The sequence below is a fragment of the Oryctolagus cuniculus genome, chromosome 2 (assembly GCF_964237555.1).
Source record: "Oryctolagus cuniculus chromosome 2, mOryCun1.1, whole genome shotgun sequence".
Taxonomy (NCBI): Eukaryota; Metazoa; Chordata; class Mammalia; order Lagomorpha; family Leporidae; genus Oryctolagus; species Oryctolagus cuniculus.
The window spans coordinates 138,643,003-138,669,370 of NC_091433.1; the positions used below are offsets into that span (position 1 = coordinate 138,643,003).

At 41.2% G+C, this 26,368-nt stretch overlaps 1 protein-coding gene across 2 annotated transcripts in view; it reads left to right on the forward strand.

Annotated features, from left to right (window-relative positions):
* Positions 1–818: 818 nt before the first annotated feature.
* The window catches only part of PELI1 (pellino E3 ubiquitin protein ligase 1), a 70,736-nt gene continuing 45,186 nt past the window's right edge, over positions 819–26,368 (forward strand). Inside the window, exons 1-2 of one of the 2 annotated variants that reach the window (XM_017340734.3) lie at positions 820–958; positions 6,437–6,611. The gene's annotated coding sequence lies outside the window, so the exon portion shown is untranslated. Of the gene's footprint in view, positions 959–6,436; positions 6,612–26,368 lie in introns of both variants that reach the window. The other variant, XM_017340733.3, reaches the window with a different exon arrangement.

The window sequence follows — 26,368 nt, forward strand, 5'->3', positions numbered from 1 at the left end:
ACATGGATCCAGTAAAATACAGGGATCTTAATTCTGAAGTTTACCTCTGCTGCTCTTTAAAATTAGATGTGACTATCTGAACAAAAAAATTATGTTCCTATCAGTTTCATAATCGAACCGTTAAATTCCTGGAAACAGCCACATTTCAATATCTTCAGAAATCTGAACAAAAGACAGAGGATTCACTTGAAAGAAAGAGATGTCGGTGATTTAGGGTTTGCGGAAGAAAGCTGAGCTGAAAGACCGAGAGGTAGTAGTCGGATTTTACTGGACACTTGTGAGTGGTGAGGCTCTCGGAGCCGAGGGCCGGATCCCCAACAGCACCGAAATACAACATGAGCCTTGTTTAGTCAACAGCAGCACCGAACACGCAGGCTTAGTCCATTGGTGACCATGGTAACGGCGGCCCCCCCAACCTCCCCCAGAGCATGCTCAGTGCGGAGCGAGACCGGCCGCGTCCCCCACAACAATGTATCCCTTTTTCCCTCAGCCAAAGAACTACAATTCCCAAGAGTCCCCCCGGTGTCGCGTCGCCGCCTCCCGCTGTGGCCCGGCCCCTGGTCCCTCCCTCACGCCCCGCCCTCCCGCTAGTCCCCTCCCCTCCCTCCGAGTGTGTGTCAGTGACCCAGAGGCGGTGTGAGGCAGAGGGACCGTCGGGGGGCGCCGCTGCCGCCGCCTCCACCAGTAGCAGCTCCAGCCGTGCGGCAAGGTCGGATTTGTCGCGAGCCCTCAGGGAACGCACCACAAAGCGGGCCCCGCGCCTCGCCCTCCGTCCGCGGCTCCTCAGCGCTCGGCTTCGCGGTCAACTTCCCCTCACGGGGCTCGGTTGGCTGGCTCGAGAGGCAGGCGGCGGCGGCACGCCGGGCTGTCTGCTCGCGCCCCCCGCGCACACGCACTTCGCCCCCTCGCTGCGGGTCCTGGGGGCCGTGCTGGCATTCGGGCCACCAGCGATTGTCCGGTGAGTGCGGCCGCGGGGCGTCGCGGGAGGGATCGCGGCGGGTCGGCGAGGGGTGCGGGGAAGGCGGGCGCGCAACTTCCTCGGCGGCTTTTCCCGGCGGCCAGCGCCGGCTCTCCCCTCCCGCCTGCGCGCCCCCGCGCCGCGCGGGGAGGCGGCGGGGAGCGGAGTGTGCGGCGCCTCCATCCCGCGCCCTCGCGGGAGGAAGCGCCTTTGTCAGGAGCGGCCGGGCGCGCCCTCCCCCACCGCCTGGGAGCCGGGCGCGCGGCGGCCAACTCGGAGCCCCGCGCTCGGCGCCCCGCGCCCGGCTGCGGGAGGGGACCCCGACGGGTGGCGGGGAGGGAGCTGGAAATGAAAGAGAAACAAAGGGGGCAGTGGGTTTCTCTTTTGTGTGTGCAATTCTGATAACTTCTTTTGCTTCCTTACATAACGCAGACTTCCAAGTTAGTCATTCTCTTTATTGTTGTGATTATTGTCATCATCTCTGCGTGTCTCTCCCATCTCCTTTCATCTCTGGATCTCAGTGCGTTTTGAAAACAATAATTAATTTCACCTCCGGGGCCCTTACGACCCGAGTTAAGAGGCCCGTTTCCGAAAGTGGGTAAACTGAGGCCCGGGAAAGGTCTCTAATTGATGGATAACGCTTGATCTGCCGCGCCTGGTGTCTTGAGGATCTGAAAGCATTTATGAGTAATAACTCGTCCTCCAGTGCCCCGTGGAAAAGTTAAAGATGCTCGTTTTACTTACAGGTTAGCCAACGTCTGAAAGAAGCCGGAGTAATTGTTAGGTAGTTCAAACAATAATTCTGACGTAGTGTTTGAATCTTACAGCCTCAAAGGACTCCTTGAAAATACTCCGAGTGGGGAAAGTACTGTAAATCATACATTCTCTTGTCCGTCTACTTTTATTTTTGTACTAACCAACCGGGAGAGCACTGGTGGGGGAAGGAAGGGGTCGAGTGTTTTAAATGTACATTTAACAGATTTTAATCACTACACTCAAGGAAGTGTGTGCTGGTTCTGACAGCAGCACCAGTCTTCCCACCGGTTAGTCATCAAGCTGTTTATCAACAAATGTTATTGAGCGCCTTATCCGTAGGGTGCAGGTTGTGCTAAGAACGGAATCTTTAAGTTTATGAAAAGGTCATCTTTTAGTTTTGCTCCAGAGGCTGTTTACTTTTTCTTTCTCTGCCAAATGTTACTTTGTTTTCATAGCAGGTGGTCTTTTGTTTCAAAAATGGCATTGTCTTCTTTTTCTGCCTTGAATCTCTATTTCTCTTGTAATTGAGGAAAAATGATTTTATTATTCAGTTTGCATGGTAGGGTGAATGTAAATTTTTGAATTGTAGACAAGATTGTTTTTGTGATGTTGTTCACAGTTTATGATACGTTTTCTGTGTAGAGTGACCATTCGCATCTCTCAGAACATTGTCCTGATTGTATAATTACAGCCTAACATGGTCTCTGTGATTTTATTCACGCCAGCAACTTTTGTAGTAAAATACTTCATTCTGGGGCAGTTTTATTTATTTTGGTGGTTTTTATATTTGGTACCAAACTGGAAGGTACCAAAAATTTTCAGTCAGGTGTCACTGCTGCTGGTTCTTTCCTGAGGCAAATAATTATCAGAATTGTAGCACAGTAGTACTTTCACTTATCTCAAAATCTCTCAAATTTAGTTTTGCATTGTATAGTTGGTCACAGATTTTTACATTCTGGTGTTTGCCTCAGAAAATGAAAGTGAGACATTTGTTATTTTGCTTTTTTACCCCCAAGCCTCTAACCTGTCACCTTTCTGTTATTTGTTGAAAGATCTTGAGTTTAAAACAAACACTTGGAAGATAGAGCAGTTAAGTGTGTGGAAAGTTTCGTGTAGTGAAAGTGGTCATAGTGCCTTACTTAATAATCCTACAGTTTTTGAAAAGGAAAACGACCACCTGAGTTTCTGTTTGCATGGTGGAAGTGTACTAGTGTTTATGGGATTGAAAAAAAGCTAGACATTTGTCTTAGTGGTAGATTTTTGTGGTATCTGTGCATTTCTTTAAATTGGTATTTAGTGACTTGTATTACAGTGGGTTATGTTTAACTTTTCCTGTCTTATTTATAAACCAGATTTACCCAGAGTGTTTGTATTTTAAGGAAACTAGTATCACAGGCTCTTCCCTCAGCTATTCGAGTCCCAAAACAGAAGTTAGTGTTGTCTGGCTTTGCTGGTCTCCTAATTAGTTTTGGACTCCTTAAAAGAAATAACTGAAAAGTTTGGGATGGGAAACTATTTAATACTGCTAAATATCATTGAGGCAAGTTTCAAGGGGAAGCTTAAAGATGGTTCCATTTGACTTAGTTTTTACTTCCTTTCAGGTGTCAGAATGTCAGTTATGTGTTAACAGTTCTGTTATTTCTGAACATGCTTTATTGTGGTCATCCAGTAGGTCAGGTGATCAGGACTGTAGTAGTTCTACTTTGTGAACAACTAGGGTTTTCAGACAGAAGCTGCTGCAGCTGATGATGTTTAAGCCACAAGTCTGAGAATTGAAAGCCATCTTTCTAACATATACATGTACTTTTTAAAAAAGATTTTATTTATTTGAGAGGTGGAGTTATAGACAGAGAGAGGGAGAGACAGAGAAAGGTCTGCCATCCGCTGGTTCACTCCCCAAATAGCTGCAATGGCCAGAGCTGAGCAGATCAGGAGCCAGGAGCTTCTTCGAGGTCTCGCACATGGGTGCAGGGGCCCAAGGATTTGGGCCATCTTCTACTGCTTTCCCAGGCCATAGCAGAGAGCTGGATTGGAAGTGGAGAAGCCAGGACTAGAACCGCTGCTCATATGGGATGCCAGTGCTGCAGGCAGAGGCTTAGTCTACTGTGCCACAGCACCCGGCGCTGGCCCCTACATGTACATTTTACCATGGTATATATCAATACAAATCTATCATAGTACCTACTAAGAAGAAAGGCTTATATAGATTGTTTCATTATATACATTTTAACTGTACATATTAAAATTTCATAATGGCTAGTATATAATGGCACTCAGGTGGTTTCAGGAGTTTTTTTTTTTTAAAGACATGTTATTCCAAAATTTTTACTGTATCTTTTAAATGAGAAAAATAAAGGAGATTTAAGAGCCAGTGGAAAAAGGAAGAAATCAGCACAGTAAAGGAAACCTGATGGAGATGTGTTTAAAGAGTGTGGTATTAAAGACTCCTAGCAGTATCAAATATAAGGAACAACATACTAGTTAAAGTCCATGAACAGTGAATTTTACTTAGCACTTTGTTTATAAATTTCTAGTCATCTTTTCCAGATTTCATCTAAGGAAAAGTAAATAGAAGTTATTCTTTCAAGAGATTTGGGTTGTTGGAGTTGAGTTTTTGTTGTTATTTTTAACTTTTGGGGTAGTGGTGGAATTAATTGTTGTTTTTCTTTAAGTTTGACCTCTGCCATAGAAAAAATTTCCCCAGGCTAATGTGTCAGACCCTCAAGACAAAAAAAAATACTGGTCACTGAAAAATCCAGATATACTTTATAAAGTTCTGCCACTAGCTTTTTTTATGTTATCTTGAATAGATTACTTATGTTTTTTTCCTTCAAATGTTGAAAATAATTGCCTAACATATTCTACTTAGTAATCCTGATTTTTATTGTTGCTGAATGAATTTATCAGTTATAAAGAGAAAACACAAGGTTTCTTGAGTGACTGTCAGGGGGTTTCTGATTTTTCTTTTTCAGTAGAATAAGTAATCAAAACAAATATCTGGTTGGAGCCTTTCAATTAGCATAGCTGCCATCAGAAATAGAAAAAAAAAAAGCTTTACTGGTTAACTTAAGAGAAATATGTTGAAGGTGAATCTAGGAAAGTTTTTTTCAGAATGTTGTACAGCATGTTTTAGAATTGCTTTTGCCACAGTAACTCCATTTCAGAGAAAAGAGTTGTGCATAGTATTATTATATCACCCCAGAGCACTTTTACACCTTAGAATAACCTTTACAGAGAAGCAGAATGTGTTGCAAATGCCTATAAATGGGGAAATCCTGACATCTATTCTCATCCCCCAGTTAATTTTGACCATTCATGTAGTTTTTCTAAAAAAAAAATTAATTAATTCAATACACATGTAACTGACTTCCCTTTCAAAGAATTTGTTGCTGATTTTTACTTTGTAATGGACCTCTTGGGATGTTGCTAATTCTAAAAATATGCAGTATCCCCAGTTTCCCACCATCTTCTGTAGTTCTGTAATTTTTTTGGCTTCAGATTTTCCTCTTAAACTGTCTAAAATAAACTGAGATATTTAAACATACTTAAGAAAAATACAGTCAGTAATTTTATCAGGCTAAATTTCAGCAAATAAGGTGTATTGAAACCTGTTTTGGAGATGGAAGTATACTTTTGAAGGAGTCTAGAGCAGGGATACTAAATGGGCTTTACAGGCACCCAGTATGATTGGTGGTGACTGTTTATAGAGTGCTTTGTTGAGAAAACTGAAGGTTCTGGTTCAGGATTAGCAGGAAAGAGTGCTAGGATTGCAGTTTCTGCTAGTGGGTGGGCACTGGGCTTTGGGCATGAGTGCCAACTATTCATTTGGTAAATATTTATTGGCTGTCTTTTACATGTCAGGCACAGGTCTGGAGCTGATAGGAGAGGGAAATGTCTGCCTTCATGGTGTTTACATTACAATAGTAAGACACAAATAAGTATAAATATGTAAAACATGCCATGTTTAAAAAAATTTTCTTAAAAAAAATTAAAAATAGGAGAGAGATGAAAAGATACCTAAGAGACATATCCACCAAATGAAAAAAAAAAAGTATGGACTTTAGTTAGCTCTAGCTCTGAGCAGACTAACTGTAAACTGATATTTATGATATTTAATGCAAAGGAATTATCAAGTTTTTGGGTGTAACTATATATATGTGTATATATATATATATGTCTTTACCTTCTAGAAATGTGTAATATATTAATTAAAATATGATGTCTGGGGCCAACATTGTAGCATAGCTGGTAAAGCTGCCACCTGCAATGCCAGCATCCCATATGGTCGCCAGTTTGAGTCCCAGCTGCTCCGCTTCTAATCCAGCTCCCTTCTGATGGCCTGAGAAAGTAGCAGAAGATGGCCCAAGTTTTGGGCCCCTGCCACCCACATGAGAACCAGATGAAGCTGCTGGCTCCTGGATTTGGACTGTCCCAGTGCTGGACATTGCAGCCATCTGGGGAGTGACCTACTGAGTGGAAGGTCTCTCTCTTTCTTTCTCTCTCTCTCCCTCCCTCCCTCCCTCCCTTTCCCTTTCACTCCCTCCATCTCTCTCTCTCTCTGTCTCTCCTTCCCTGTAACTCTGACTTTCAAATAAATAAACACATCTTAAAAAAAATGATGTCTGTATTTTTTGCTGGTCATATTTTGAAAATTATTGACGGTAGATGCTGTATGGATATATGGATTTCTTATATTCTCTCTACTTTTGTGCATGTTTGAAGATTTCCATCATAAAGTTTTATACACATACACATGTGAAGATCAAGCAGAGAAGAGGGGGACTATGTGAAGACCGAGTATGGGATAAGAGAAGAATGCAGTCAGAAAAGACCTCAGTGAGAAGGAGGAGGTAATGAGTTTTGAGTAAAGACCTGAAGAAAGGAGCAAGCTTCACAGGTAATCTGAGATATTACAGACAGGGAGCAGCAAGCACGATGGCCCTGAAGCGGGAACATGCCTCAACTGATAGAAACATGAGGTTAGGTGATTGCATCAGAGTGAGACAGTAGTGGAAGGTAAAGTCAGAATGATAAAGAGCTCAGTAGACCAGATTCTCTTCCTTGCTTTGAAGTAAAAGTATTCATTTTATACACTTAACTGAAGTAAATCTTCTAGAATAGTCACTACAGAAGCTATACACATATTTAACAACACTGGCATTACTCAGATATATTTAAACATTTTGTTTTTTAAGTTGCCTTCGAAGCCAGTCTTGAGAGCCACACATGGAAATACTGTATTACTTTGTATTTACTACTTGTTTTTAAGGAAAAAAAGGGTTATTAACCACATGATATATGGTGTTTACCAAATAAAATCAAGATTTTTATGAAAAGAAAATAGGAAATAAGTTCAGGCTATTTCTAAAAATTAAATTCAGAGAAGGGAATTGCTGTTTTCTAAAAATGAGATCTACCCATAGACTAAAGAGGAGTTTTAATCGTGTTCTGGACAATTGTAGCACCATTGGGAAAAGGGTATAACTTCTAAGAGTGACTATAATGAAAGGTGTGGTACTCATTCAGATGAGTAAATTCTGTGTAAATATTAAAACAAATACATATGCACATAAGATCATGTACGTTTCCTAATATTAAGTACTCAAAACATTGCAAAAGAATTTTATTTATATCCAGTTTTCAAGATTAAAGATGGCATTTAAAATCTAGTGAGACTGTCTAACATTCTTGTTGCCATGGCAGACACTTGAGATGAGTCTTGGGGCTGATGTTGTGACACAGTGGGTTAAGTCACCACCTACAAGGCTGGCATTCCATATGAGAGACTCTTCAGGTCCCAGCTGCTCTACTTCCTATCCTGCTTCCTGCTAGTGCTATTAGGAAAGCAGTGGAAGATGGCTCAAGTACTTAGGCCCTGCCACCCACATGGGAGACTCAGATGAAGTTCCAGGCTTCTGGCTTGTGGGTGGCATAGGCCCAGCCCCAGCTCCAGCCATTGCCACCATTTGGGGAGTGAACCAGCAGATGGAAGATCTCTCCCTCTTTCTCTAACTGTGCCTTTCTGATAAATAAATCTTTAATAATAATTAAATAATATATAATATAGATTAATCTATCCCTCAAGTCATCTCTCTTTATTCATTATTCATTTCTCAGGTTACTTGTTTTGAGAATGTGCTGATTTGCTATAAGGAACTGTTTTTAAATGTGTATTATTTAAACTGTAGCAAAGTTAGATCTCATCCAAATGTTTTAATACCAAAGGTAAATAGGGATTTTTATGAATCTACTCGTAGGAAAATATGCATGCAGAGATAACTAGTTTTGTTTATTCATTTTGTTTCCTTAAATAGAGAGAAAGAGAGAGATTGATAAATCTCCCATTCACTGGTTTACTTCCTAGATGACCGCAGTAACCAGAGCCAAGCCAGACCAAAGCCAGGAGGCAGGAACTTAAGGCAGATCTTCCACATGAGTGTCAGAGACCCAGTTCACCTGCTTCCTCCCAGGGTGTGCATTATTAGAAAGTTAGAATCAGAAGCAGAGCCAGGACCCAAACCCAGATACTCTGATCTAGCATGCAGGCCTCCCTAGCAGCATCTGAATTGCTGTACCAAACACCTGCCCTAAGAGATTACTTAATTTAAATGGTTGTTCTGGCTCATTCTTTATAAGGGATAGTTTTTCTTGAGAAAGGTCATTTATTTATTTGAAAGGCAGAGTTACATAGAGATTTACAGTGAGATTCTAACTGGCACTGATAGGGATGCCAGCATTATAGGCAGTGGCTTAACCCGCTGCACTACAGTATCAGCCCTGGGGTAGTTTTTTTCTAACCTAAGAAACTGAATTTAGAGCCGGCGCCGTGGCTCAATAGGCTAATCCTCCACCTTGCGGCGCCGGCACACCGGGTTCTAGTCCCGGTTGGGGCGCCGGATTCTGTCCCGGTTGCCCCTCTTCCAGGCCAGCTCTCTGCTATGGCCAGGGAGTGCAGTGGAGGATGGCCCAGGTGCTTGGGCCCTGCACCCCATGGGAGACCAGGAAAAGCACCTGGATCCTGGCTCCTGCCATCGGATCAGTGCGGTGCGCCGGCTGCAGCGGTGGCCATTGGAGGGTGAACCAACGGCAAAGGAAGACCTTTCTCTCTCTGTCTCTCTCTCTCACTGTCCACTCTGCCTGTCAAAAATAAAATAAAAAAAAAAAAAAAAAAGAAAGAAACTGAATTTATATCAGTGACTTCAGTGCTATTTACAGATAATGATGAATAAAGGAGATCACTCTCTTTCTAGTTAATTATGTATAATGGTGGAGAAGCACAGCTTTTTCAATTGTATTTTTTACAATTAGTATTTAGAATTTAATGACATTAAGTAGAATTTTTAAATTTTAATAACACTGTGTACTGATCACTAAGACTGTAAGTATATAAGTGAATTTTAACAAAGTTCCCTGTTTTTAATTGTCTTTCAGTAAATTGTTAGGAATCTCTTTCTTTAATTCACTCAAAGTTTTTGTCCCTTTGGTGTACATGAGCTTATGTATGTGTATAGTCAGACTGTTTGTTCATCTGTACATACTGAATTACTACACTGGGTTATTTAAACGGATTTTTTTTTTTTTTTTTAAGAAACTTTCTTCCTCTCCTTTTTAAAGATTTATTTACTTACTTGAAAGGCAGAGTGGTGGAGATGTGGATCGGGAGGAGAGAGCCTCCATCTACTGGTTCACTCCCCAGGTTCCTTCAGCAGTCAGTGCTGGGACAGGCCAAACCAAACCAAAGCCAGTAGTCAGGAACTTCATCTGGATTTCCCATGTGGCACAGAGACCTGCTGCACTGCAATGCCCATGCCTAAAGTGTTTTAAACATTTAACTTACTACTATGGAAGATAGAACCCATGCTTATTTTCCTGGACTTTCCACTAATGGAAAGTTTGTAAAAAGCTATCTTTCTTTTCTAAAAATTTGTATTTATTTGGCAAGAAAAGGGAGCTTCTACCTGCTAATTCACTCCCTACATGCCCATAATAGCCTGGGCTGGGCCTGTGGAAGCGAGGAGTTCTGCAGGAACCCAATTGCTGGAATCAGAAGCTGGAGCCTATATATAGAACTCAGACACCATAATGTACTGAGCTACATTCCCACTCCTAAAAAGCTACCTTTGATTCATCTGTAAAATGTAAGTACAGTGTTTTTTTAATAAAGGATTTTGAAGTTTATGATAATGACCACATATCTGCACAGTAACTTATTTTAGAAATCACTTTCAGTCTGTTAACTTGGTGGTAGGATTATGAATCTGTTCTTCATTTCCATTTTGTGGAATAAATAACTTATGATGGAAGAGAAAAGAGGAGAAGGGGACAAGAGAAGGAAGGGAAGAAAAAAATGGTTCTCAAAAAATAGTAAATGTGTCTGTGGACAATTCTTGTAACTTGAGTCTGCTTAAGTGTTCGTGACCTAATGAGCTAAAACTCAAATTTATTTAGAAATAATAATACAACTTCCATTTAAAGAAAAAAAGTTGCTTGCAAAAGACATCTTAAATTGCACGTTGGCTTAAATGTTATGGTTAGGGGCCGGCGTTGTAGGGTAGCAGGTAAAGCTGCTGCCTGCAGTGCCAGTATCCCATATGGTCGCTGGTTGGAATACTGTCTGCTCCTCTTCTCATCCAGCTCTCTGCTATGGCCTGGGAAGGCAGTGGAAGATGGCCCAAGTCCTTGGGCCCTGCACCCACATGGGAGACCTAGAGGAAGCTCCTGGCTTCAGATCGGCACAGCTCCGGCCATTGTGGCCATCTTGGGAGTGAACCAGCTGATGGAAGACCTCTCTCTCTCTGCCTTTCAGATAAATAAATAAATCTTTAAAAATAAAATTTAAAAAATGTTATGGTTATTCTTAAACCTATCCTTAATGTTGGAAATAATGAATAATTAAGATTTATTTTAAAATTCAGTCTATTACTTAAACTTTTTAAAATTTTTAACAACAGGTTCCAGGCTGTTCTCAGCTCATGCATTGCAAGATGCTCATATTCACATGTCCCTGTCTCTGTCACCTGCATCTCTTCATTCCTATGCCACTATCATCTTTGGCCAGCTTAGTCATATCCATTGCTCTTCAATAGTATTTTCTGTTTGTCTATCATTTTGTAAAGTGGTTTTGGAATTAATTATGCACCCAAAGAAGTAACAAGTGGATATCTAGTACAACACTTTTCCTACTTGTGCCTTACCTACTTACCTTCTTTTTAAACTTTCCTTGCTATTGTTTTGGTGTGCATTCTGGTGGAGATGATATATTCTATCAGCTAGAGACTGTTGGCGAACTATTTGACCTGAGGATGCAATACATTTTGAACTCAATAATGTAAGGAACAGTTACTAGACTTATTGATTTGAAAGCCTCAGAAATGAACTCTGCATATATCTGAACCTATATACCTAAGACAGTTTGGTAGAATTAACCACCAAATAGAATTTCGGAAGCTATTGTCAGCTCTTAATGTTTGTGGTTGCCACTTCCGAAAATGTCAAACAGTTGGGGACCTCATTAGCTCTATAATTATATAATTTTATATGACCTTAGGGGAAAGCTCTGTCTGGACTTCTGTTGAGCTTCTTTTTGACAGTCAGTAGGAAAAGATCAGTAATGTTGTGAAGTTTTTAACTTCTCTTGCCTTTCAGAACAACAGATTGCAAAGTGTTTATCTCTGATTTTTCTCTTAGCTGCTGGTTGTAGTGTTCAATTTATCAACTGGCTTAATCTTTATACGCACAATTAAGTTTAATTTTATTTAACAATAAGTAAAAACAATTGGGGGCACTTTTTTGTTCTTCAAAAACCTTAATGTTGTATTCCTGATTCTTGGCAGATAGTATCTACAGTACCTCATGTTCTCTGGGTTTATGCCAGGTTAATGAACTGCATGTACTAGAAATACTAAAAACTGATTTTTTTTCATTTTAGACTATAATTGACATGGATTTTTCTTCGGTGTTTCTCACCATTCTTTATCAAAAGATTAAAACATCTGAAATAACAGAACTAATTAAGTTTACCATTCATGAGAACGTATGTTAAATATGTGCCTTTTGTAGAATAGTGGCCGCTTCTAATTAGACATCACAGCTCCATATGCAGAATTCGTGTATCAGAAAGTTTTTAAATACATGTATTGCTCTATAATAATTTTCATTTAAAATTGAGTAATTTTGTCTCTGACTAGTCCTGTCAGTTCAAAGGAGCGGTGATGAATTTTGAGGTGGGCTCTTCAACTGGTGAACATAGAGCGGATTTGTGACTTCAGTGATGTCAGACATTTTTCTTTGAATTTATCACTGACATTTAACAGAGGCAAATTCATATTTTTCTATAAAACTTTTTGGTTGTGTTTCCTTTAGAAATAGTGTGTTGATTTATTCTTAAAGACCAATCTTTTAAGACTTTAGCCAGAATTTGCCTCCTAAAGCTGTCTTTAAAATGGCTTCCAAAAAGGATTTGCCAGGTTTCATAACTGAGTAGGCTGTTAATGATTCAGCTGGCCCCCTCATTTTCCTCCTACCCCTTAAATTGAAAGCTCCTTCATAGCATCTAGGTGCCCTGAGTCATCATGGTTAAACTCTAAAGAAGAGTTGTCATATGGAAAAACTCACCATGAAGTAAAATTGTCAAGAAACAATCTGAGTCAGAGATCATTCATTGATCACTGTGATGTAACCTAGAGCTTGTGTGCTTCATTTAAATCTTTGGATGTATTTACATGTATGTCTTTATTATAAGGTTACAAATACTATAATACCTAATAAAATTTTTGGAGGTGTTTATATAGTTAGATCTTAATTGGTTTGACTTTTATAGTCTTACATGATAAGGATTTCATGTTTTTTGTTGAGTAAGTGTATCAAGGAGGAGAGGCAGTATGCGTAGGATAAAAATCACTACTCCAGCAGTTAGGTGTCCTACTATTCTGGTCCCTTTATTCAGTATGTGACTACATATATTGTGTTTAACCTTTCCAGGCCTTAGTTTCCTTATCTTTATACAGTCAGCAACTCTGTAGCACTTATGCCACCTTTGGAACCAACTTACGGCAGATGAGCTAGTGGCTGGTCCTAAATCGGTTTCAGGCTTCTTTATGTATAACACTGTTAGAAACTATGTAGTTGGCATTCTAGGGCCGGCGCCACGGTTCAATAGGCTAATCCTCTGCCTTGCAGTGCCGGCACACCGGGTTCTAGTCCCGGTCGGGGCGCCAGATTCTGTCCCAGTTGCCCCTCTTCCAGGCCAGCTCTCTGCTGTGGCCCGGGAGTGCAGTGGAGGATGGCCCAAGTCCTTGGGCCCTGCACCCCATGGGAGACCAGGAGATGCACCTGGCTCCTGCCTCCAGATCAGCGGCGGCCATTGCAGGGTGAACCAACGGCAAAGGAAGACCTTTCTCTCTGTCTCTCTCTCTCTCTCTCACTGTCCACTCTGCCTGTCAAAACAAACAAACGAGACTATATAGTTAGCATTCTAGATTAAATCTGTCATCTCAACCATACAAGGGTGCTTAAGTTTATGGGAATTAAAAAGATGCTTATTTTTATATAAAATCTTAATTGTATATACACAGTACCTTGAAAAACTTTATAGAAATGTGTATTAGGAAAAAATTAGGCTTGTTTTCCAAAATTGTTCTGAACGCAAATAAACTCAGTATTTTAATTCCATTTTCCAGCTAGATAATGAACAGGAACAATATTGTTCTAGGCTTAGAGTTAGCATGAACAAAGGCCCTGAGATGGGAGAGTTGAGTATCCTTTAAAGTCAGATTACAGGGTATGCTGATACACAGTATAGGATATGGAGATACTGGAGAAGGCAGTATTAAGGCTTTTCAAGATGCTGATATAAGGAATTACTGTTAATAGTGGGCCATTTCATGTACCAGGAAGACTAGGAGTAAGACAGGTTGAGGCATGGAAAGGAACCACTTTAGTTTGTCAAGGTTGAGAATCTGAAAAAATAAATGTAGTTGTGTCATTCTCTTCACTGGTTCTCCACTTTTGTAAGATCTGTTCCAAATTCTCTCTTGGCTGTAAAGTCCTTAGTTCACCCTAACCCACCTCTAGCTTCTACTCCCTCATCTTCCTTTCATTATTGTGCTTAAGCCATAATGAAATTCTTAATTGTTCTCACTTTTGGATCCTTTCATGTTAATTCCGTTGCTTGGAATAAATTACTCTGACTGAGGCTTTTTCATTATTCAAAGCCCATATGGAAAATTATTGTTGTATAGAATTGTCTCCAGGTTTAGATTAGGGTCTCAAGCTTTTTTACTGCCATTTAGTTAACATTTATTTGGTTAATGCCTCTGTTACAGAAGTTATCACATGGTGTTAGAATTTGTTTTAATGTATCTACATAGACTTCAATGTGTATATAGAGCTCAAAGCTTACTGTCTTTGTATTCCTGGAATCAAAGGTACATAGGAGCTGCTCAGCAAAAGAATGAGTGGATATAGTTTTTATAAAAGCAGTCAACCCACCTCTAACCCCTGAATTGGGATGAGTACTCTTTGCTTCTCTGGGTTCTAGACCCTGCTTTACCACATTATATTGACTTTAAATTGTCAAATTCTAAAGGACAGGGACCAAGTCTTTGGTTGTTTTCTCTGTTTTTTTTTTTTTTTTTTTTTTTTTTCTGTGTATCTTCAGAGCCTTATATTGGTATTTGACTTGCAGATTATAGCTTCACTGTGTGGAATACGTCACAAAAATATACCCTTAGTGAATGGTCATTAATGAAGGCTGTCAGTAGGGAGAGGGAAGATCCTCTGTAACTGTCTATCTCAAATGGTTGTTTGCTTTTCTTGATGAAAAAATAAAGGTACGTGATTATATTATACAATAATGTCCTATTGTTTGCTATAGCTGTGGAGATCGCTTGTCTCATCATCTCTTTTTTTTTTTAAGATTTATTTTATTTATTTGAAAGAGTTAGAGAGAGAGAGAGAGATCTTCCATTGTTGGTTGGCTCCCCAAATGGCCACAACTGCTGAGCTGAGGTGATCTGAAGCCAGGAACCAGGAGCTTCTTCCAGGTCTCCCACATGGCTGAAGGGGCCCAAGGACTTGGGCCATCCTCCACTGCTTTCCCAGGCACCTTAGCAGGAGCTGGAACAGAAGTGGAGCAGCCAGGACTTGAACCTGCACCCATATGGGATGCTGGCGGCACTGGCCCAATTGTTTTATCATCTCCATGTGCTAAATCCAGTGATATCTTTTTAGTGCTCATCTTACCTGACCTTCTCAGCAGCATTTGACATTATTGACCACTTTCTACTTTTTCAAACCCTCCTCAGTTGTAAGACACCATCTTCCATTCAACAGCACCTTGATGGCTGTTATTTTTTTTTTTTTAAAGAGGAGCTACTGGTCCTCTTTTAAATTCCTACATGTTTGAATTCCACAAGGCTTAGTCTTAATCTCTTCTCTTACTCTGTACTATTTCTTCAGGTAATTTCATCTATATGTTGAAGATAACCTGTTTCTATGTATGCCAGCCATAAATTGTCAAGTTTTTGACACACAAACATAAATATATTTGTTTCTAACTTATCCCTTGAATGTACTTAGAACTTCCATGTCTTAGGTCAAGCTCATGGGACCACCCTGTGGCACAGCAGTTAATTTGCCTCTTAGGATGCCCATGTCCCTTATCAGAGTGCCCAGTTCAGTTCCAGGCTACTGACCTTTTTTTTCTTTTTTTTTGGACAGGCAGAGTGGATAATGAGAGACAGACAGAGAGAAAGGTCTTCCTTTTGCCGTTGGTTCACCCTCCAATGGCCGCCATGGCTGGCGCACTGCAGCCGGCGCACCACACTGATCCGAAGGCAGGAGCCACGTGCTTCTCCTGGTCTCCCATGGGGTGCAGGGCCCAAGCACTTGGGCCATCCTCCACTGCCTTCCCGGGCCACAGCAGAGAGCTGGCCTGGAAGAGGGGCAACCGGGAAAGAATCCGGTGCCCTGACCAGGACTAGAACCCAGTGTGCCGGCGCTGCTAGGTGGAGGATTAGCCTATTGAGCCGCAGTGCCGGCCTGAACTTCTGATCCAGCTTTCTGTTAATATATACCATGGGGGGTAGTAGATGATGGCTCCAGTTCTTGAGACTGTGCTGCCCGTATGAGAGATTCAGATTGAGTTTTGGGCTCCTGGCCTTCTGTCTGGCCTAGTTTTGGCTGTATGGACACTTGAGAAATGAACCAGCATATGAAAATCTCTTCCTATCAAAAAAAAAAAAAATGCCTTTTAAATAAAATGGAAAAAAATATATAAAAAAGTCCTAGATTACAGAAATTTCTGAATTGATTTATTACCATTAGTAAAAATTAATGTCCAGCATTGTTTCCCTCTTCAAAATATTGTTTTGGGGACAAACTGATGCTTGGGACCCCATATCAGTACTTGTTTGACTCTCAGCTGCTCTGCGCTACTGATCTAGCTTGCTACTAATGCATGTGCTCACCTTCCATTCACTTGGGAGACATGGATGGAGTTCCTGGCTCCTGGTTTTGACCTGGCCCCTCCCTAGCTGTTCGAGGCATTTAGGGAGTGAATCAGTGGATAAGAAATCTGGGCCAGCCACCTGCAATGCTGGCATCCCATATGGGCTCCAGTTCCAGTCTTGGCTGCTCCTCTTCCCATCCAGCTCTCTGCTATGGCCTGGGAAAACAGTAGAAGATGGCCCAAGTCCTTGGGCCCTTGCACCCGCATGGAAGACCCGGAAGAGGTTCCTGGCTCTTGGCTTCAGATCAGCGCAGCTTCCGCCATTGTGGCCAATTGGGGAGTGAACCAGCAGATGGAAGATCTCTCTCTCTCTCTCTCTCTGCCTCTCCTTCTCTCTGTGTAACTCTGACTTCCAAATAAATGAATAAATCTTAAAAAAAATCTGTCTCTCTTTCAATCTGCCTTTCATATAAATAAATCTTTTAACACATTCTTTTTAGCAGGAAATAGTCATTTCAATAAATCCACACATCTACAACCAACTAATCTTTGGCAAGCATGCCAAAAACAATCCTTGGAGAAAGGACAGTCTCCTAAACAAACGATGTTGAAAAAAAATTGGATTTCCATATGCAGAAGTTTGAAACAAGACCTATACACTATACAAAATCAACTCAAAATAGATCAAGGTTCTAAACTAAAGACTGAAACCATCAAATTACTAGAGGAAAACCTAGGAGTATCACTGTAAGACATTTTGGATAAAATGTAAGACTGTAAGACTTTTTGGATAAAATCCCAAAAGCACAGGCAATAAAAGCAAAAATAGACAAATGGTATTATATCAGGCTTGGAAGCTTCTGTACAGCAAAAGAAACAACAAAGTGAAGAGACACCAACAGAATGGGAGAAAATATTTGCGATTTATGCATCTGATAAAGGATTAATATCCAGAATATATAAGGAACTCAAGAAATTCAGCAACAGAACAAACAGTCCAGTTAATGAATTGGTAGAGGCTGGCATTATGTAGAGGGTTAAGCCACTACTTGCAATTCCAGCAACCCATATCCAAGCACCAGTTGAAGTCTCAGCTGCTGCTTTTTCTATGCAACTCCCTGTTAATGAGCCTGAAAAGCAGTGAAAGATGGCCCAAGTACTTGGACTCCTGCCACTCATGTAGGAGACCAGTTGGAGTTCTGGTTTTCTGGTTTCCATTGGTTGTGGTCATTTGAGGAGTGAATGAATGAATGGAAAATGTCTTTTTCTGTCTCTCTGTTTCTCTGTCACTCTGCTTTTCAAATAATTTTTAAAAAATCGGCAAAGGATTAGAATAGACATTTTTCAAAGGAAGAAATACAAAATGGTGAACAGACAATAGAAATTGTCAGAAGAACCCAATAGTAAACCTTTATTAAGCTGTTGCTAAGTGCTAGACATTTCTTTAATGTCTGATAACAATCCTTTGAAGTAGGTAATATTAATAGACTGTGATTGCAAGTATAGGCTCTTAACTAAGACGTCTCAGATTCCTCATGGCCCAGATGCCAGCCTTGCGATTCATTGGCTGGGTGATCCCAGGCAATTTAATGACTTCAACTGGACTTCAGTTCCTCATCTATAAAATAGAGATGATAATCTCCTAGCAACATTAATGGGAATTAAAGAATTAATACATGAAACTCTGAAAAATATGTGGTGGTGTTATTATTTATTAATAATTTAACAAGTAAAGAAATTGAGCCTCAGTGAAATTGGTCCAACTCTCAGCTATTGAGTGGCAATGCCATGAGTCAGACATAGTTTGATTCCAGAACTCCTTTAACGACTCTGTTTTACTTTTTTTTTTTTTTTTAGTTTTTATTTTTTACAGGCAGAGTGGACAGTGAGAGAGAGAGAGACTGAGAGAAAGGTCTTCTTTTTGCCGTTGGTTCACCCTCCAATGGCTGCCGTGGCCGGCGCACTGCGGCTGGCGCATCGTGCTGATCCGAAGCCAGGAGCCAGGTGTTCTTCTGGTTTCCCATGCGGGTGCAGGGCCCAAGGGCCAGCCTGTTTTACTTTTTTTTAAGAAATAATAATTGGGGCCGGTGTTGTGCTGTAGCCGGTAAAGCTGCTTGTGACACCAATTTGAGTCCCTGCTGCTCCACTTCTGATCTAGCTTCCTACTAATGCACCTAGGAAAACAGTGGAGGATGGCCGAGTGTTTGGTCCCATGAACCCACAGGGGAAACATGGATGAAGCTCCTGGCTCCTGTCTTTAGCCTGGCCGAGCCCCAACTGTTGCAGCCATTTGGAGAGTGAACCTGTGATGGAAGACCTTTTTGTCTCTCCCTCCCTCTAAATCTTTAATAAAAAAAAAAAAAAGTTGGCCGGCGCCGTGGCTCAATAGGCTAATCCTCCACTTTGCGGTGCCAGCACACTGGGTTCTAGTCCCGGTCGGGGCGCTGGATTCTGTCCCGGTTGCCCCTCTTCCAGGCCAGCTCTCTGCTATGGCCCGGGAGTGCAGTGGAGGATGGCCCAAGTGCTTGGGCCCTGTACCCCATGGGAGACCAGGATAAGCACCTGGCTCCTGCCTTCGGATCAGCGCATTGCGCAAGCCACAACGTGCCAGCCATAGTGGCCATTGGAGGGTGAACCAACGGTAAAAAGGAAGACCTTTCTCTCTGTCTCTACTCTCTCACTGTCCACTCTGCCTGTCAAAAAAAAAAAAAAATGACAATTTTTCTCATCTTCTTTCATAGATATCTATATTAATGGTTTTATTGGGCTCAAGAGTATTGCAGTTCTTTTTAGTGCTCACCCCTGGCACTTAAGATGTAGGAAATACAAAATATGCAGCTAAAAGTTCATGCAATATGATCTGAGAGGCAGGAGAATATATATCCTAATTCCATCTTATTTTTTGTACATTATTTGTATTTTCCTCTTTTTTGGTGGCAATTCAGCCACCATAATTCCTAAAAAGTGGAATACTAGTGTTACTCTCTTACAGTGATGTTAGCTGTAGTTTACTGTGTCAAACCTTTTGTAAAACATTTTCAGATTGACTTAAGGGCTCAATAGCATGTCATAACCATATAGTGTGATTGAAATAAAAAATTTTTAAGAATATGATTATTCTTTTGAAATTATATAATAATTTGCCTATTTTCATAAGACCAAGACACTTTAAATTTCCAAGGAGTTTTTCTGTGAATTTAAATTTTTATCAGCTGCTTTTTTGAATAGGAACTTTGATTTTAATATTTTTATGTCTTTGTATTAGATTGTATGTGTAGTTGAATCTGCTTAATTTTATATGCTTTAGTCTCTGACACTCATTTAGGCCTTTAGTCAAAAAAAAAAAAAAACCACATATGGTTACTATTTAAAATTTCTATAGATGATTTGCTCCCCTCCATTTCATCCCCCGTTAGTTATAATTTTCTGGTTTTCCATTGTCAGTTTTTTATTCCTTCATGGCAAAAAAAAAAAATGCGTTTTATTAAGACTTTATAAAGGCAGAAGATACAAATTCTTACAGCCTTTGAAGTTAAGGGAGGGAGGGCCTTGAGAGGAGGGTGAAGTTTGAAAAGTCAAGAAATAGGCCGGCGCCGCGGCTCAATAGGCTAATCCTCCACCTAACGGCGCCGGCACACCGGGTTCTAGTCCCGGTCGGGGCGCCGGATTCTTTCCCGGTTGCCCCTATTCCAGGCCAGCTCTCTGCTGTGGCCCGGGAAGGCAGTGGAGGATGGCCCAAGTACTTGGGCCCAGCACCCCATAGGAGACCAGGATAAGTACCTGGCTCCTGCCTTCAGATCAGCGCGGTGCGCCGGCCGCAGCGCGCCAACCGTGGCGGCCATTGGAGGGTGAGCGAATGGCAAAAGGAAGACCTGTCTCTCTGTCTCTCTCTCACTATCCACTCTGCCTGTCAGGAAAAAAAAAAAAAGGGTCAAGAAATAATCTATAAAGAAGAGTGTTTTTACTTTGTTTTGGGAACTGAATTTTGGTACTATTTATGAACAAACAGACTTGAAATGATAGTTTAAGTTAAGACATATTCTGGGCCAGTGTTTCGGCTCACTAGGCTGATCCTACACACCGGGTTCTAGTCCCGGTCAGCTCTCTGCTGTGGCCCGGGAAGGCAGTGGAGGATGGCCCAAGTGCTTGGGCCCTGCACCCCATGGGAGACCAGGAAAAGCACCTGGCTCCTGGCTCCTGCCATCGGATCAGCGCGGTGTGCCGGCCGCAGCACGCTGGCCGCGGCGGCCATTGGAGGGTGAACCAACGGCAAAGGAAGACCTTTCTCTCTCTCTCTCTCTCTCTCTCTCACTCTCTCACTGTCCACTCTGCCTGTCAAAAAAACAAAGACATATTCTGTTACATCAAAAAACTCAACTCAGGCTTAAAGGATAAAAGGATATGTATAGGTTTGTATAAATTGGTCCTGGATATGTGTGGCTTCAAAAATGCCACCCTCAGTGCACAGATATTACTAGTACTTAATTTCTGTACATTTCTTAATGCTGCTGCTTAAGTGTTGACTTTATAGTCTAGCCTTACATAGCAAAAGACAGCTTCAATCCCTTTGACCCCTAAATCCCTTTGACCCCTAAATTCTTGTAATGTCAAGTACAGCTGGAAGGAGCAACTCTTTTTCCTGGAAGCCCCAGCACAAAGCTCAGTGCATCTCAGTTGGCTCTGACTGGCCACTCTCCCTTGTGGCAAGGGAATACAAAGCTCTGATTTTTGAGATTGAGACTATTTGTCGATCATGTTTGAGGGTAACAGTTACCTCCACCAGATAAATATAAAGTGAGAGTAAAAGAGGGTTTTCTTCCAAAAAAGAAGTGAAGATATCTTTATACCAGAGGAAGGATTAAATGTTTGCTGGCAGTAGGAAATAGAAGTATATAAGGCTTGATAGTATCCTTTTTATTTTAAGGGTTAGTACGCAACTAGGTAAGACCAGTTTGTCTTTTTTCTTATTGGATATTTAGTGTTAATTTGTGGTTTGTATGAATTCACTTCCAAATTACTGTTATAAAGCAATATATAGGATTTGCTATGATATTTTACCTTTGGCAGCTTTGAAAATGTGTCAGAAGTCAGTGCTATTTTAACAATACCATATTCTTTTAATTTCCTTGTTAGTTAATTCTTTAATATCTTAGAGTGGGCTTTGGTACCAAAAAATTCATTAAAAAACATGAAAACCAAGGTTTTCCTCCTGGGTGCTCAGGGCTTTGGAGAGAGAGAGATAGTAGAATTAGGAGGGATGCTAACCAGCTTTGTGGGTTGCTTTCTAGAAATTATTTTAGTTAGAAAATGAAAATTTCTTACTGAAAAGGCAAATAGGATACCCATTATGTGGTTACTCTTCCTTTTTAATGTCAAAAAATATTAAATGGAGTAGAAAAGAGTATAGTGTGGTCTCTGACAAAATCAATTAAATAATTCCTTATTTCTTATGCTATATAAATGTGTAAATGAGTGACTTCATCCATTCCCTAAAGGCTTTACCTCTACAGTCTATAGGAATTGTTTCTTTTTTAATTTGACATCATATACATATTTATGCTTTATTGAAGGAGTGTTCAGTTTCTGGATATAAGGTCTATAAAAGAATTGCAATGAACTATAGAAGTAATAAAAAGAGTGTCATTTGTTGTGTTGCAGGGGGTTAAGCTGCTGTTTGTGACACCAGTATCCCATTCAGTACAAATTTGAGTCCCTGCCACTCCACTTCCCATTCAGCACCTGGGAAAGCAGAGGAGGATGGCACATATGCTTGGGCCCCTGCCACCCACGTGGGAGACCAGGATGGAGTTCCAGGCTCCTGGATTCTGCCGGGCCAGCCCTGGCCAGTGCAGCAATCTGGGGATTGAACCAGTGGATAGAAGGTCTTTCTCTCTATGTCTCTCCTTCTTTCTCTGTAATTCTGGCTTCCAAATAAATAATTTAATTTTTTTTAAAAAGAACAAATGTACCCAGTTTGGGGCATAGGAAATACTGATTGGAAAAGGCATATCAAATAGGTCTTGAAATATCAGAATTTTTTAAAAATAAACTTGTCTTTTTCAAAAAATAAAGATTTACATATTTGCAAACAGAGTTACAGAAAGAGTGGAGGAGAGATAGAGAGAAAGAGACCTTCCATCTGCTGCTGGTTCACTCCCCAAATGTCCGCAGTAACAATGACTGGGCCAGACCGAAGCCAGGAGCCAAGAGCTTCTTCCTGTTCTCTCCCGTTGGTGTCAGGGGCCCAACTACTTGGCCCATCTGCTGCTTTCCCAGGCACACCACCAGGGAGCTGAATTGGAAGTAGAGCAGCTGGGACTCAGGCAGTGCCCATCTGGGATGCTAACATTACAGGCAGTAGGTAGCTTAACCTGTCACACCATAATGCTGGCCCCAAACTTGTCTCTCTTAAAAAAAAAAAAAAAAAGAAAAATTTTTTATTTGAAAGACAAATGAAATTGGTTAGAGCTCCCATCATCTTGTGTATCCCTCAAAATGTCTAGTGCAGACCTGGGAGCTGGGGACTCCATCCAAGTTTGCCACAGGGGTGGCAGGAACCCAAATACTGGTGAACTGTGATAACATTAACAACTATATATTCAGTTTCATTTTTGTCAGAAATGTCTCAGATGTGATATAGAGAGGAATGGCTACATTACTAAATTAAAGGACAGTTGACAAGAATTAAAATTATGGCCTATCCAAAAGATACAGGTTTGGAACTCAAAAATCAAAAGTAGCCGTCGTGGCATAGCTGGTATAGCTGCTGCTTGGGACACCATATGCCATATTAGAGTGCCAGTTCTGAGTCCTTGCTAGTTTGCTTCTTATCCTGGAAGGCAGCTGATGATGGCTGAAATACTTGGCCCCTGCCATCCCCTGATGGAGTTCCTTACTCCTGGCTTTGGCTGTTGAAGGCATGAGAAGTGAACCAGCACATGGAAGATTGATTGATATCTCTCCCCCACCTTCCTCCCTCCCTTTCTCTCTCTGCCTTTCAAGTGAGTGAGAATAAAACATTTTAAAAATGCAGTGTAGTTTATTTTTTGTTTATTGGAATGGCAAAGAGTTACAAAGAAGGAGGAAGAGATCTTCCATCTGCAAGTTCACTCCCCAAATGGACACAATAGCCAGGGCTAGGCCAGGCCAAAGCCAGAAGCCAGGAACTCCACCTGGGTTTCCCACATAGGTGGCAGGGGCCCAAGTACTTGGACCATCTATCTTCTGCTTTCCCAGATGCATTAGCGGGGAATAGATTGAAAGTGGAGTAGCTGCAACTGGAACTAGCACTCAAGGGATTCTGGGGTTATAGTGGCAGCTTAATTTGTTGTGCAACAGTGCCAGCCCCAATAATGGAGCTTATTGAAACACATCAAATGAGGTTCAAATCACACTTTCTACTTCAACCAATACAGTAATTCTTTGTAGTACATTATAGAATTGTGAATAATTTCTAACAAAAATTATGTTGTCTCTCTGGAGGTAGTGTATAATTTGCATGAAAACAGTATATACATTGATTGCCATAAAAGGTGATAGGGCATTTAAGAAATTCTTTTGATTCTATGTGACTCAGCAATACTAGCAACTGTAGGCTATGTTCTGTCTCTTCTAAAATTAATGTATTTATTTGTTTGGTGTTTATATAAGTGTTTTCAAAAAGTCTGTGGAAATGTTGAGTTAAAAGATACAATAAAGTATAGGGGCTAGTGTTGTGGTGCAGTGAGTTAAGCTGCCACTTCTGACTCCGGCATCCCATGTGGGCGCCGGTTTGAGTCCCAGCTGCTCCACTTCTGACCCAGCTCCCTGCTAATGCACCTGGGGAAGCAGTGGAAGGTGGTTGATATGTTTGGGCCACTGCCACCCACATGGGAGACCCAGATGGAGTTGCAGGCTCTTGGACTTGGCCTGGCCCGGCCGCAGCCATTGTGTCCATTTTGGGGGTGAACCAGTGGGTGGAAGATATCCCCCCCACACCTGTAACTTGTGCCTTTCAAATAAAATACAAAAAATAGATAGAAATAGATAAAAATAAAAAGGTTTGTTTAAGAGCAGACATTTAGCCTAGAAATCAAGATGTCCACGTCCCACATTGGAATACTTAGTTCTAGCCCCAGCTCCTGATTCCAGTTTCTTGTCAATACCAACTCTGAGAGGCAGCAATGATGGCTCAAGTAGTTGGGTTCCTGCTTCCCATGTGAAATGCCTGGATTGTGTTCCTGGCCTCTGCCCTGACCCAGCCCTAGCTGCTGTAGGCATGTGGGGAGTGAACCAGTGAATGGGAGTTATTTCTCTTTGTCTCTCTGCCTCTCAAATAAAAAGTAATTTTAAAAATTTTGTGAAAGATACTTACTTTGTGGCAAAAACATTTTGAATGGCAAAAACATTTTGAAGTTATGCTTAGTTTCTTCATAATACACATTGTCCACGAAGTTTTTGAAGTGCCCTTATATATCTTAGTTTATTTTACAAATATAGGATGGTTCAGAGCTGGCGTTGTGGAGCAACAGGTAAAGCCGCCACCGCCTGTGACACCAGCATCTCATATGGGCACCAGTTCAAGTCCTGCCTGCTCCACTTCTGATCAAGCTCCCTGCTAATGGCCTGGGAAAAGCAGAAGAGGATGTCCCAAGTGTTTGGGTCCCTGCCATCGTTGTGGGAGACCTGAATGAGACACCCGGTTCATGTCTTTGGCTTGGATCGTCCCTGACCATTTTGGCCACTTGGGGAGTGAACCTGCAGTTGGAAGACCTCTCTCTCCCTCTGTCTTTCCATCTCTTTCTATAACTCTGGCTTTCAAACAAATCATTTTTTTTTATTTAAGATTTTATTATTTATTTATTTGAAAGAGTTACACAGAAAGAGAAGGAGAGGCAGAGAGAGAGAGGACTTCCATCCGCTGGTTCACTCCCCAGATGACCGCAATGGCAGGAGCTGTGACGATCTGAAGCCAGGAGCCAGGAACCTCTTCTGGGCTTCCTATATGGGTGCAGGGGCCCAAGGACTTGGGCCATCTTCCACTGCTTTCCCAGGCCATAGCAGAGAGCTACATAGGAAGTGGAACATCCCGGACTCGAACTGGCACCCACATGTTATGCCGGCACTTCAGGCGGTGGCTTTACCTGCTCTGCCACAGCACCAGTCCCTCAAGTAAATCTTAAAAAAATTTATAAGATGGTTCATTTAAAATGGGCTGTTCAGGATACAGTTTGACATTAAATGAATGGTCTTGGAGGATTTATAGTGAGTAAAGAAATTTTCATAATTAAATAACATTTATGTAATTAAATCTTCAAGTAGTCCTTTTAAATGGTATTAAAAACAGACAGAACAAAACAATTTGAATAAGGTGTTAATTGCAGTTTATTGATCAAAATGAAAAAAGCCCAATTAGTTTAAACAAATAAGATCTGAATTTTTGGTATTCTGAACCTAGTATTTTTTTTTTTTTTCACGGAATGCCATGGGTATATTAAAATACCTCCATTTGTGTTTCTCCAAAAAAGATTGTTCTGACAGTGAGTTTAAGTGATTTTCACATTTCCCTTGACTTCACATTTTGTTCTGCATGTCTTGATTCTTTCCTCCACCCACTCAGTATTGAAGGCAAGGGAAGCAAAAGTTGCCAAGTAATACAGTGAGTTTGAGAATCCTGGCTTAAAAAAAATAACAACATAAACCTTTATTTTAAGGTTGCTTTTTATTGATACCAAAAGAGGGGAAATTTGCAAGTGTTCCTTAAATGTGTGGGGACTGGTGTTTCATATAGTACTGAAGATGTCTTGCTCATATGGAAGTTCTTAATTCTGCCTCCACACCCTGAAAGGCCGGGGTGGTGGGTCAAGCAGTTAGTTAGGTTCCTGCCATCTACTTGGGAGACCTCAACTGAGTTCCCAGCTTCTGAGTTTAGCCCCATTGTGGCAGAAAGGGGTGTTACAGGCTTTTGTAGAGTGAACCAGTGAATGGGAACTCACACTGTCTATCCTCTGTCTCTCTTTCTGCTTCACAAACAAAAATTATAAATAAATAAGTGTGTGAATAACCTCATTAATTTAGCTAGAATGAATAGGGAGCTTGCCTATTTGTCCTTGTAGATAACTGCTTAGTAAACACTGTCATTGTGATAAACCAGATACGCTAGGGTGAAAGTTAAAAATATGAAAACAAATAAATTTTTAGATCCAGATATCAGCAGTTTTAAGCCT